Below are 13,825 nucleotides of genomic sequence, written 5' to 3'. Positions count from 1 at the left end.
TGTGTCCATGTCCCTGCCTATTTCCTCAGCAGGAACTCAGGGAACTCAACCCAACAGTCCAGCGAGTCCAACCTCTCTGTGTGAAGCCTCTGAGCCTATCTCAGGCTAATATTAGCGAGCGAGGCTCTCCGCGGGAGGCTTCCTCTCTGAAAGGGGAGTATTTGGGGTGTGACCGAGGAAGTCAGGCATCATTGGTCTTCTCCTGTACTGTAAATATCCCCCCATGCACTGCGTCTGTTGGACTGTGCCAAACAAATAAATGACAAATATAAAAATGAACTGGCGTTATTCCCAGCTGAGGACAATATATAGCTGGTGTGAACCAGTCCGTATCTGACCAGCGTTTGGGCTTTAATGAGATGAACAGAACTGACAACTGATTCTGGAACTGCTAAATATCCTGAATATCCTCACTATTGGGTTTTCCACTAAGTCGAGCCAAACATGTTGAACGCATTAATATTTAATCTCGAAGATAAGAAACAGTTGTTGTTCATGAAATTCTGTTCTGGTCCGAAGTGAAGGGAAAGAACTTTGCGGAACACCAGAACTGAATGACCATGTGTACGTGTATCCCTACCATGCTTAAGTGGAGTTATGTATGTCAGAAATGATCATTTAACCCTTCTGGGGTCCACAAAAGTAGATATTTTATTTACACTGAAATATGGATCTTATAAATCTTATAACTAACTTTCACTCTTCCCTTGACTTTTCTTTCTCTCTCACTCACTCCCATCCAAAGGCATCAAAACTACCCTGAGACATTATAATATTAATAATATACCAATCAAAACTCAGGAAGTATTTACCCGATTGTTTAATTGTTAAATGACTTTTTTGCTATAATGAACCCCGCCTACACCATGCGGGGAGGGGAACTGTGATGATGATACTTGGGGTACAGTTCAGAACAGCTTGGGACGGTTCTCAAGCCAAATCCCCCCCGCAGCTAGGTAAGAGATTAAGATGAGGGTGGTGATGGGGTGGAGGCGGGTGCGAGGTCGAAAGTCACGTAGGTGAGGAGCACCTGGGAGGTATATATATATAGGACCAGGGGGAGGAGCTAGGGAACTTGAGGCGTGGTTCATATCCCAAAACTCTGTTAATTCTTAACAACACTTTGCTATAATGAACCCCGCCTACACCATGCGGGGAGGGGAACTGTGATGATGATACTTGGGGTACAGTTCAGAACAGCTTGGGACGGTTCTCAAGCCAAATCCCCCCAAAAAGACGAAGTGTGAGGACCGGCAGCCGAATCTGAACTGAAAGTGAGGTAAGCGAAAGTGAGAGTCTGGGGTCTTCAGCAGAACTTCATAAGATCTTGAACGGCGTTTCGGGTGGTTTGAGTGAAAAGTCTTAATAGTAGATGGCATGCAGAGTTAGCATCGTCCTCGTGATACGATTTGAAAACCAGTATAGTGTTTGACTGAATGGGGAGTTCGACAGGTTTGTGGCCGGGTGAGTTATCTTCTCTTGACAAGGGAATGTGACAACCATGAAAATCTAAATCAACGTCTAGGGTATGACACTTGCTCCCAACTGGGTTGAAGGCCAATCGGCTGAGAATAGGGGTTGATCTCATGAAGTTTAAGGTGGACTGATTGTCCCTTTTTTTGGCCTGAGGTCTGTTCTTTACTTTGTCAGGTCCGTTCGCCCCTTCTGGGGCATACGCCCTCAACAAGATTTCGCCAGGCATCCCGATCCTGGGCCTTTGTCCTACTTGACTCCAGGTGTACCACATCCGCTTAAGTCCGCATCCAGATCCCTACGCGACATGATTCTGGGCCTTCCTCTACTTCTTTCTCCCTGGGTTCCAGGTCAGTGCTTGCTTAGTGATGTTGGAGGCAGGCTTCTGAAGACTGAGTCCGATCCATCTCCAACACCTTTCTGGAACTCTTCTTCTTGTAGGAAGTTGGTTTGTTTCTACCACAGATCCTGATTTCTGATGATGTTTGGCCAGTGGATCTGGAGAATATTGTGCAGACATGAATTAATGAATGTCTGCACTCTCTTCATTGTTGGCACTGTTGTCCTTCAAATATCTGCTCCGTACAGCAGTACTGATTTGACAGAGTTAAACAGTCTGATCTTGTTTGAAGAGTTAGTTCCCTGGATTTCCACACTTCCACAGTTCATTACGTGGGAACCAATAATGGGCCTGCAACTGATGATGGGTCCTGCATGATGTCGCGTGCAGCTTGGAAGAAAGGATTGTTCTGAATCAAAGAAGAGAAGCCTGAAGTAGAGAGAGTCCAGCTTAGTCCCCAAAAGAGCAACAGGCAGGACCGAAGGTCATCACAGCAGACAGGGGCGCCCGGACGAAGAACGCAGACACTAGAGGGACTTCAACCAGCAGGCGGAGAGAAGTGACGACTGAAGAATTCAGCGCGTTAGTATGGCCGGGCGCAGGGGTCCGCCTCGCTTGCAGGGATTGAGGGAACTGAAAAAGAACTGAGGAAACAACAGAATCGAGGAATTCGAAAGGAGCCGTTGCGGAATGGATCAAGGGAACAGGGGAACGGATCGAGGAAACTGGGGAACTCGGAAACTGGGGAACTCGGAAACTGGGGAACTCGGAAACTGGGGAACTCGGAAACTGGGGAACTCGGAAACTGGGGAACTCGGAAACTGGGGAACTCGGGGGAACGAGGGAACGGAACGAGGGAACAGGGGAACGTAACGAGGGAACTAGGGAACAGGGGAACGAGGGAACAGGGGAACGTAACAAACAGGGGAACGTAACGAGGGAACAGGGGAACGTAACGAGGGAACTAGGGAATGAGGGAACAGGGGAACGAGGGAACAGGGGAACGTAACGAGGGAACTAGGGAAAAGGGAACAGGGGAACTAGGGAACAGGGGAACGAGGGAACGTAACGAGGGAACAGGGGAACGTAACGAGGGAACAGGGGAACGTAACGAGGGAACAGGGGAACGTAACGAGGGAACAGGGGAACTAGGGAACAGGGGAACTAGGGAACAGGAGAAACAAGGGGAACGAGGGAACAGGGGAACGTAACGAGGGAACTAGGGAAGAGGGAACAGGGGAACGAGGGAACAGGGGAACGTAACGAGGGAACTAGGGAACGTAACGAGGGAACTAGGGAACGTAACGAGGGAACTAGGGAACGTAACGAGGGAACTAGGGAAGAGGGGAACGAGGGAACAGGGGAATAAGGGAACTAGGGAACCAAGGAACAAGGGGAACGAGGGAACCAGGGAACAGGGGAACGAAGGAACAGGGGAATGAGGGAACGGGGGAACAGGGGAACAAGGGGAACCAGGGAACTAGAACGGGGAAACGGAACGAAGGAACAGTGAAATAGACCAAGGGAAATGGTGAAATGGATCGAGGGAACAATGAATAGAGTGAAATGATTAATTAAATAGAGGAAACAAATTGAATCGAACTGTAAAATAGATCGAGGGAATGATTAATAAATTGAGGGAACGGTGAATAAATAGAGGGAACACAATTAAACTAGCAGGGAAATGGATTGAGGGAATGATTAATAAATCGAAGGGACAATGAAGAGGGAACAATAAATAAAATCCAGTGATGAAATAGATTGAGGGAATGATAAATAAATCGAGGAAACGATTAATAAATTGAGGGAACGATGAGTAAATAGAGGGAACAACAACTTAATCTAGCTGAGAAGCAGATCGAGGGAATGATTAATAAATTGAGGGAACGATGAATAGAGGGAACAAAAACTTAAATCTAGCGGTGAAACAGATAGAGGGAAAAGGTCAATAAATCGAGGGAACGATGAATAAATAGAGGGAACAATAACTTAAATCTAGCGGTGAAACAGATCGAGGAAAAGGTCAATAAATCGAGGGAGCGATGAATAAAAAGAGGGAACAATAACTTAAATCTAACAGTGAAACAGATCTAGGGAATGGTGAAATGGATTGAGGGAACAATTAAATAAATAGAGGGAACAGTAAATTACATAGAGGGAATAATACATAATGCTGAACAGGCAAACAGTTCGATGGAATGCTAGAGAAAACGATAATTAAATAGAGGGAACAATAAATTGATTGAACGAAGGAACAGTGAATTAATTATAGGGAACATTGAATGAATTAAGGGAACAATGAATAGAGTAAATAATAAAATAGAGGAAACAGATATAAATAGAGGGAACAATCGAGTAAATCAAGAACAATAGATCAAACTGAGGGAACCATGTATTAATTCGAGATATTAGATCGGCCTCACCGGCAGGGAGGGAGGGAGGGAGGGTGGTCGCGCTGTCTGGGAACTGATTCGCTGTGTCGAGCAGAATAGCTGGCGCTGGTGCTGAGGCGTAGAATCAGCGAGTCAGGCAGGTTACGTTCTGGGCCGGGCATCAGACGAGCTGGATCGAGTAGTTTAGCTTGCGCTGAATCAAAAGATCCGGTGCTCCGAGCCGGGAACCGACTCGCTGGGTCGAGTAGCTTTAGCTTGCGCTGAATCAAAGATCCGATGCCCCGAACCGGGAACCGACTCGCTGGGTCGAGTAGCTTTAGCTTGCACTGAATCGAAAGATCCGATGCTCCGAACCGGGAACCGACTCGCTGCGTCGAGTAGCTTTAGCTTGCGCTGAATCGAAAGATCCGATGCTCTGAACCGGGAACTGACTCGTAGCTTTAGTTAGCGCCGGTGCTGAGGCGTGGAATCAGCGTGTCGAGTTGGGCAGGTAACGTGCTGGGCCGGGCGTCTGACGAGCTGGATCGAGTAGCTTTAGCTTGCGCTGAATCAAAAGATCCGATGCTCCGAACCGGGAACTGACTCGTAGCTTTAGCTTGCGCCAGGGCTGAGGCGTGGAATCAGCGTGACGAGTCGGGCAGGTAACGTGCTGGGCAGGGTATCAGGTGAGCCGAGTCGAGGAGACCACGGAGCGCAGCCTGGAGTGAGATGAGAGCGGCAGAGGATGAGCGGTCAGAGAACAGCTCGAAATCCGAGGCAACCAGATCAAGGCCCGGGGCGGCGAGATCAGCAGGTGCTGTCGTGCGAGGTCGAAAGTCACGTGCGAGGTCGAAAGTCACGTAGGTGAGGAGCACCTGGGAGGTATATATATAGGACCAGGGGGAGGAGCTAGGGAACTTGAGGCGTGGTTCATATCCCAAAACTCTGTTAATTCTTAACAACACTTAAATAGTCTTTTTTCAATTTCTATTCCTTCTTCTTAGCCCTGGCACTTATTCATGGCATTCGAAAGTGCAGACTTCACACATTCATTAAATGTTTACAATAATTAGCATATGTCTGTATCCTGTACATTTTAACAGTAGTAATAAGGACATTTATAAAATCGCTGGTCAGTTTGTGGACCTCAGAGGGTTAATCTGATTATGAATATAGATTATGACAATTACAGTGTTTGACCAACCAAAAAAGCATTCGTTATTCTATATTAACTCCAAATTAGAAAATGATGGAAAACACAAAATAAAAACAGTGTTTCTTTTACATTTACATACTGTATAGTTCATGTTTTGTCAGGTCAACTCCATTTTTTTAAATAATATATGGCCTGCATCACATATTATACACATAATATGGTCTGTATTACACAAAATATGGTCTGCATTAATATATTAATTATTGGCTTTTTTATCACATTCTGAAAAAAAAGTTGGAGAATCACACCCTTGTTAGTAAAAAAAAATCTTGACCAATAAAAAACCTAAAAAAAATTCCAAATGTGATTATGCTGACATATTTTTTTTTTCAACTTTTGATAAACTTTAGAAAAGTCATTTAAATTTTAATTTTAAAATTCTTTACAGTTTAAGCCAAAAGATAAAAATTCAGTTAATTTCTATTCAGATCCAATTTATTTATTATCTTGCTTCATTAAATGGAATGGATCTTTTTCACCATTATGTAAGTTGTATATCTACAGTCTAAAGTTTGGACACAACTTCTAATACAGTGTTTTTCCATATAATTTATTTTCTACATTGTCGATTAATATTAAAGACATCTATTAAATAATCTATTTTAACAGTGTGGGCTTTCAACACACGCAAGGCACGAAAATAGACTGATGATGGGGTGTAAGATAGCAATGAGCATTGTGACTTTCTTTTGCAGGGGGTACGATAGGACCCTCAGCCCTCCACAACCCCTTGACTTAAACCTGACCAACAGAGATGGTGATTTGAGTTGATTTAATTGGGATGAGCTGGAGCTTCTTTCACAGTGTGAAGGAAAAGCAGCAACTATTGTTCAGCACCTCCAGTAACTCCTTCTTTCAAGACGCTGAGAAAACTATTAAAGGAGACTCTCCCTCTTGAAGACACTGAGATTAAGATACCAAGAGTGTACAGATCTGATTAGATCCTCAAATATAATAAAATTTGATAACATATAGATTTAGTGTCTTCATTATTACATTTACAATGTAAGAAACTCTCTTAAGGTGCTTAAAAGGTAAGAAAACCCTTAAATTAAAAGAGAAGAGGTTTGTCCAAATGCTTGACTGATACTGTACATACTGTAGTAATGGTCACTGTGGGTGGAGCTTGGATAGGTCAGTTGAAGTTTGGGTCCACATATGGGTCTTTGAAGTTTAAAGGACTAACCACATGCTGTTTGGTTTGTAGTGATTTCCCCTTCAGTTTACGGTTTTGTAACAGAACCACTGTCCACTGTGGTAACTGTACGGTTTGTGGAGGCAGGAAGGCTTTTCTTTGGCCGGCCGCGGTGCTGCACAGCTGCGCCCATCTCTAGGTGTAGTAGATCATTTTCATTAAAAGCCAGAGCACTGTGGGAACAATTGATCCTGAATAGCTCACAGAGAGACCACTTCCATAGTCTGGCATCATTATTTAAAGCATGGCCGGTGGGCACAGAAGGATCTAGCAGTGATTGCGGTGCACAGAGAGTGTCGTTAATTACACAGCATTCCTTTCTGCCACACAGTCTGTGGGAGGGTTCTGTTTCCCTCCCGCCAGCACAGCGCGGTGATGTACAGCACGCGTTTCCTGTTTACTCCTCAACCTTTCAGTCCAGCGCTGACAGGCCGAGGTACGCGGAGAACCTACTTTATTACAGGATCTCTAGTAGAATGACAGAGAAGAACCGAAAGGAACTCAGGAAATTGGGGACTAATTTTGAAAGACACTGCAGCAAACCAGTTAACAATTTTAGGTTGGCAAAAATAGTTTGTTTTCTGAATGTTACAGAATGTTCAATATGTCAGGTTCTTAGGATGTTACTAAGGTTTTTAAGACCTTTAAACTTCACTGCAGTGTCACATGTGTCAGAGTTTTACTTGTCAAATAGATACGTACATAGCTAGATAGTTAGACAGACAGACAGACAGATAGACAGACAGACAGACAGACAGACAGACAGACAGATAGATAGATAGAAAGAGATACGTTATGTAAGAAATGCGCTATTACGTTAAGATGCAAACCAATTATTGTCACATATTTTGAGAACGTTCCTAAAACAATTATTTCTATAGCGAACGTTACAGTTAACTTTCTTAGAAAGTTGAAACTGTCAGCTTTTCAAGATGTTCTGAGAACGTTATTTAGGTTTTTAAGGCTTTTATGGTAACATCACTGCAACGTCACATGTGTCAGAGTTTTACTTGTCAGATAGATAGATAGATAGATAGATAGATAGATAGATAGATAGATAGATAGATAGATAGATAGATAGATAGATAGATAGATAGATAGATTATTTAGTACTCAAACCTCTTGTTTAGATTACAGCTTACAGAACGGAATGGCAGCAAATGTAAACAACATACAAAAGAGTAGTCAGGCAAAGCAGGGTCATAAAGGATAAATTCAACAAAACAAAGGAAAAGGCAAAAAAGGTCCAAATATACAACAGGTAATTAATAGGATGGGCAAGGCAAAAGACGATAAACGGTAATACAAAAAAGGGTCAGTAACAAAGTACGCAAAACAAAAAAACTCGCAGTAGAAGAGCATGGAAAACTAGTATCAATACTCAGCAATAAACTAAGCAAACAGAAGGGTATATATATATTAGGGAGGGCAGGTGGAGCCAATTAGTAACTTGGAGAGCAGGATTGCCGTAGCATTATGTGATCAGTGGAGGCAAGGGACTCTGGTGTGGGTGCCTTCTGGAAAGTTGACATGAGAAAGGACTGATATAATTCAACGTTTCCTCTCCTAAACCTCTCTTTTAACTACTCTGAAAAATTACTAGTTTATTAATACAGACTCTAACCTGTTTGCGAGGCCTGTCACTCTACACAATTACTTTTGTCTCCTTCCAGAAAATACCAGAATCATTTTTTATTATGATTAATCACAGAATATAGTATAGTATAGTGAAAAGAAAGTTACACTTAAAATGTACTTACAAAAACTTACATTCATTCTTTTATTTGGAATAAATTCCTATTATTCAAAGCTTAAGAAACCGTGTGATTAATTGTGATTAATTACAGACTCTGGTTGATTAATCTGATTTATTTTTTAATAAATGAAACATTAGTTATTCAAGCTTCAGTGACAATTACTCAATTAGCAAAAACAAAGCATTTCATCGATTATGACATTGTCACATTGCCAAATTTATTTTTTATTCTGTTTTTTATCAGTATGAATTCATACAAACTGCAATACCTCACGTTCGTTCATTCTTTCATTCATTCACGTTGTGAACACACCCTTGTCTGAGAACTGAATGCCTCTATCCAGCCCAAAGGCTGGTATGTCCCTAAAATAAAAGGAAAGTGCATGAGATTGCCCTTATCTTTAGAGGTTTTAGACCACACACGTCTAATTGAGTTCAGACACTATCCCTGTAAAAGCCCTGGGGAGGACTAATTCGGGCCTTCACCCAGACTCTTATCTGTTTCTGTCTAAAATAAAAGTTCTGAAATAGTTCCTGACGTAAATTCTGGCTGTTATAGAACCTTTACTCTATATTTTAACTCAGTTTTAACTATATTTTAAAGATGAATGGAAGTTTATACATATATATATATACATGTGTATATATATATATATATACATGTGTATATATATATATATATATATATATATATATATATATATATATATATATATATACATATATATATATTAAAACCAAAAAGTGGCACAAGTCTCCTTTAGTCCCTAGAGACTAAAAGTGGATCAAAAGAGCAAATAATGATATATATTGATGATATTTTAGTCTTTAGCCACTAGCCAGTACTCCTTCCATTTGGACAGATCAGGGAACTTAAACTAAACCCCATTTACATCTAGTACTTTGTGTAACTAGTATATGGATTGCATCCTGATACATTTTGAATCCCAGTTATGCAGCTTGCAATAAGCTGCCGGAGCCCTGGGAGAGCTCAATTGGCCATGCTCTATCTCTCTCTGGGTGGGTAGATGGCGCTTTTTCCCCTAATCACTCCAAGGGGTGATGTCGATCAGCACAAGGCATCTGTGAGCTGTTGTATCGGAAACGAGTCGCTGCTCTTTCCTCCGAGTGCGCTGTGATGCTACTCGGCAATGCTGCATCAGCAGCAGTTGGAAAAGAGGCGGAGTCTGACTTCATATGTATCGGATTAGGCATGTGCTAGTCTTCACCCCCATCTCAAATTCCCTATTGTTACAACGCCACTCCTTGTACAGTTATGGTATCAGTTATCTGAAAATCTCTTTTCATATCAAAGAAAAAAGTGGTTTGTGATCTCCTAACCTCAGCAAGTCAAGAGTTCAAACCCAATCAAAGATATTTTGTTCTTCTAATGAAAAGGAAATGTCTGAAGGCACAGTTTTAATCAGACAGAACTGTGGAACAGATGCTGAGAGATAAAGGCTAAAGGATGAGCACAGAGATGGGCAGGAGTGAGTCCAGTGGTCAGATCATTCTACACAGTGTTCCCCCTGGTAGACTTTGGTAACTTTGGTCCATAAATAACCTGCTGGGTGCAACAGAGCTTGCAGTTGTTTGTTTGAGCAAATTGAACCACCTACACACACACACACACACACATTCTCACACACACACACCACAAACACAGGGCTAAAAACCTTCAGTACACTTTAAAAGAGCTAAAAATACACATTTTTCCATACAAACCGTAGCATCAGATATAGAGGAAATAATGAACCAAAAAGATATGTTTATTAATCTTTCTGGCCAATCTAGAAACGGATTAAAGAATCTTTCCATTCAGCCTAGTCTTGTCCTCAATTTTAACCTGAAAAGGCTTTTTTTTTTCTTACAAAATAAGGGTTTCCACTGCATTTACACCCACTGAAGTAACGCACCATGAAGGAGTAGCTGAAGTGGAATGAAATCATAGAATAAATCATACAGCTCTGAAAAAATAGACCACTTAAAAATAATGAGTTTCTTTGATTTTACCAAATTAAAAACCTCTAGAATATAATCAAGAGGAAGATGGATGATCACAAGCCATCAAACCACCAAGCTGAACTGCTTGAATTTGTTTTGCACCAGGAGTGGCATAAAAACAGGAGTTATCCAAAAGCAGTGTGTAAGACTGGTGGAGGAGAACATGATGCCAAGATACATAAAAACTGTGATTTAAAAAACAGAGTTTTTCCACCAAATATTGATTTCTGAACTCTTAGAACTTTATGAATATGAACTTGTTTTCTTTGTGGTCTGTTTATTTGAGGTATGAAAGCTCTGCATTTTTTTTTTTCAGCCATTTCTCATTCTCTGCAAATAAATGATCTAAATGACAGTGCTTTTATTTGGAATTCGGGAGAAATGTTGTCCGTAGTTCATAGAATAAAACATAGAATAAAACGATTAAACTAATCCTTAACAGCAGTGATAACTGATTATGTGTCAAAATAACCAAAGCCACTAAAATCTCAACAATCTCCTGTTTATCCAGTGGTAAATCAGGAAATTCCAAACATGTTTGGAGAACATTACATCTCAACACAGTTTAGATGTTTAGTTTCACAAAGGAATATTTTTTAACACATTAGCATTTGCAGTAACATCAAATAATCAACAATAACAGTATGTTTTTATACACATTTAAAGTACTTTAATCATTTATTGCAACAAAAATAAGTTAAATTCTTTATTGCATGTTGTAGACAAAAAAATACTATACATACAATCAGTAGATTGGAACTCATATGCCATGCTTAAGCCTCTAGGGTACATTATTAACTGGAAGGCCTACAAGTGATGATGTCTGGAGATACAGAATTTCATTTAGAAATGAGCTTTATTGACTAAATGCATTAAAGTGATTTATGTAGCAGCATTCTCAGACAGGCATATCATGGTAAAATCTCAAAACTGTCCTGTGCAAAATGATTACTCAGCATTGTATTAAATCATTTCATATCTGAGTTTTTTTAAGTAAAGCAATAAAACAGAACAAGAGCAAGATTTAACTTGTTTTCACAGTGGCCATAAAATCCAATTTCCACCTATTTTGAGGGTCCCTCTTTTCAGCTTTGATTTTTTTTTAATACAATGTACTCTGATGGTTAATGGCAAATGTGAAAGTAGATACTTCGGCCCCAAAAATGGACCTATTGTTTTTTTTACAATTTGGTAAAATATAAAGCCTCTTGTTGGTCATACAGTATTGTGCAAAAGTTTTAGGCACCTGTGGAATTTCAGTAAGTGTTTATTAGCTCAGTAAAACACTAACATTACAATAAATACAAACAGCAATTTTACAAAAAGCAGCTTTTACAGCCCTGTTTTCCTTAAAACATCTCCTAATCTCTTCTCCTCATCTGAGTTAAATAGAGTTATTTCTAGTTCCCATCGAATGTATGTTTATTTGCATCTGTTTAAATCATATGTGATGCTTTTTTCAGGTAAAAACACTCATATTGCTGAGATAAATGGATTGGTGTAATTTGTTTTGGTGCCTAAAACTTTTGCACAGTACTGAAATCACCTATTTTGCTAAAAACGTACAAAAGTATATTTGGAAAATAGTATTTTAGAAGTATATTGAATTACATTAAACTAAAAGTGTACTTATATAATACTATATAAGATTATTTGTATAGTAATCTATTTATTTCAAATACACTATATTGTTCTTTTTTAAAAAGTATGATCTAAGTTTACTTTCAAACATTTGATGAAAGCATAATATTACTGTATTTTTAATTTATTTCAGGTAACTTCATAAATCTGATAGTATATTTACAGCATACTTAGACATTTCTCAATATATTTTAAGTACAATGAAGTATATATTTTTTTGGGTTGGGTTACATGGGAGAGCTATTCAAGCTAAAGGGCTGCTTCTACACAGTGATGTTAGTTCTAACTCATTGTAAACTAAGTCTCTCATTGAACACATTGAGAGAAATGTATCTAAAAAGTGTTTGGTCACTATCTCTGATGAGTTTGATGTGTTCTCCCCATGTTCCTGTGGGTTTCTTCTGGAAACTCCAGTTTCCATTCACCTCCCACGAACATTGAATTGGTCATTTGGTCATTCAATGGCCCTGGTCTAGATATTAAACCTGCTAGATGCTGCTGGGCATCTTTGACTTATCTGTGACCAATTTAGAGAACTGTTTTTGCTGTTCACACTAGTGAGCACTGAGAAAGTGCTGATTAGCCTTAGAACAGAGGTTATTGTCACCAAAAAAAGGCCTAAAATTATGTAGTGTGAACTAGGCAATACTAGTTCCTAGACTTCCTTTCTGTCTCAAACCAAAAACTCTCCAGTGCTAAAATTTTCCACTGTTGATGTAGAAAATTCGGTACCACTTTAAAATAAGACTACCTTTATAAAGGGTTTACAATTAGTTTATTAATGATTACAATTTGGTTGTAAATGCCTTAAATCATTAATAATCAGTTATAACACATACGTAGAAAGGGCAACAATGACCTGTTGTTTGCCAAATAGTGAACCCACAGCCATCTATATTGTTGACCTTTCTACGTATGTGTTATAACTGATTATTAATGATTTTTAAGGCATTTACAACCTAATTAGTAACCATTAATAAACTAATTGTAAACCGTTTATAAACCCTTTATAAAGGTAGTCTTATTTTAAAGTGGTACTGAAAATTCTGACTATTCTGACCTTTCTTTAAACGTACCAAGCAAACATGGAGGAAGGTAAGCTTGAAATAATAGAGAAGGTTCAGTATAAACTCGCCCACTCACATCCAGGTCATGGAAAACACACCATATTCATTTCTTGGTGGAACATACTTAATCCAGCCCATCACAGAAACATGGAGGTTTGTTGAACGGTGCCCGGCACGCATGTTTCCTGTACAGCTGCTTTGTGTTTGCACTTGTGTGTCTTGTTTTGTCTTCTCTGCAGGCGTGTGTTGATGTGGCTTCGGGTTCAAAGTCATGCCACCGCTGAAATGGTCACACTGTCAGAAGGAAGGAACTGAAGTGGAAGATGAGGCATTTTCTAAGGTGCAGCTACAGGTGCAGGTAGGTGACTGTTTAACTTAACCTAACTTAAGTTGAAAACGTGAGAGACCACACACACATAAAGAATTTTTCAGCGATTTTTCTGTCTTCAATCGTTGTTAGCAGTGATGTCATAGTTTCTTTTAAAAAAGTAATCTGATTACATTTACATTTAAGGTATTTATCAGACACCCTTATCCAGAGCGACTTAAAACAGTGCTTTGTGGTTAACTTCAAAATATCCATAGCTAGCTTACAGAGACTAGGATAAAGAGATACACAAAGCTTGATAATGTTTAGAACCCTAGAAGATTTTTTCTTTCACTATTAGTTTAGGAATTCTTTAAAAAGATGAGTCTTTAGTCGGCGTTTGAAGACCGCGAGTGACTCAGACACACAGTGCTGTTCAGAAACAAACAGTGAA

At 39.8% G+C, this 13,825-nt stretch overlaps 1 long non-coding RNA gene across 1 annotated transcript; it reads left to right on the top strand.

Moving 5' to 3' along the window:
• Window positions 1-831: 831 nt before the first annotated feature.
• Window positions 832-5,153, top strand: LOC125787324 (uncharacterized). Its single transcript, XR_007429251.1, has 2 exons — window positions 832-1,037; window positions 5,068-5,153. It is a non-coding gene; the product is annotated as an uncharacterized LOC125787324 (long non-coding RNA).
• The last annotated feature ends 8,672 nt before the right edge of the window (window positions 5,154-13,825 follow it).

Source organism: Astyanax mexicanus, chromosome 23 (genome assembly GCF_023375975.1).
Source record: "Astyanax mexicanus isolate ESR-SI-001 chromosome 23, AstMex3_surface, whole genome shotgun sequence".
In the NCBI taxonomy this organism is placed as follows: Eukaryota; Metazoa; Chordata; class Actinopteri; order Characiformes; family Acestrorhamphidae; genus Astyanax; species Astyanax mexicanus.
This window is presented reverse-complemented; position numbering and strand designations above follow the sequence as displayed.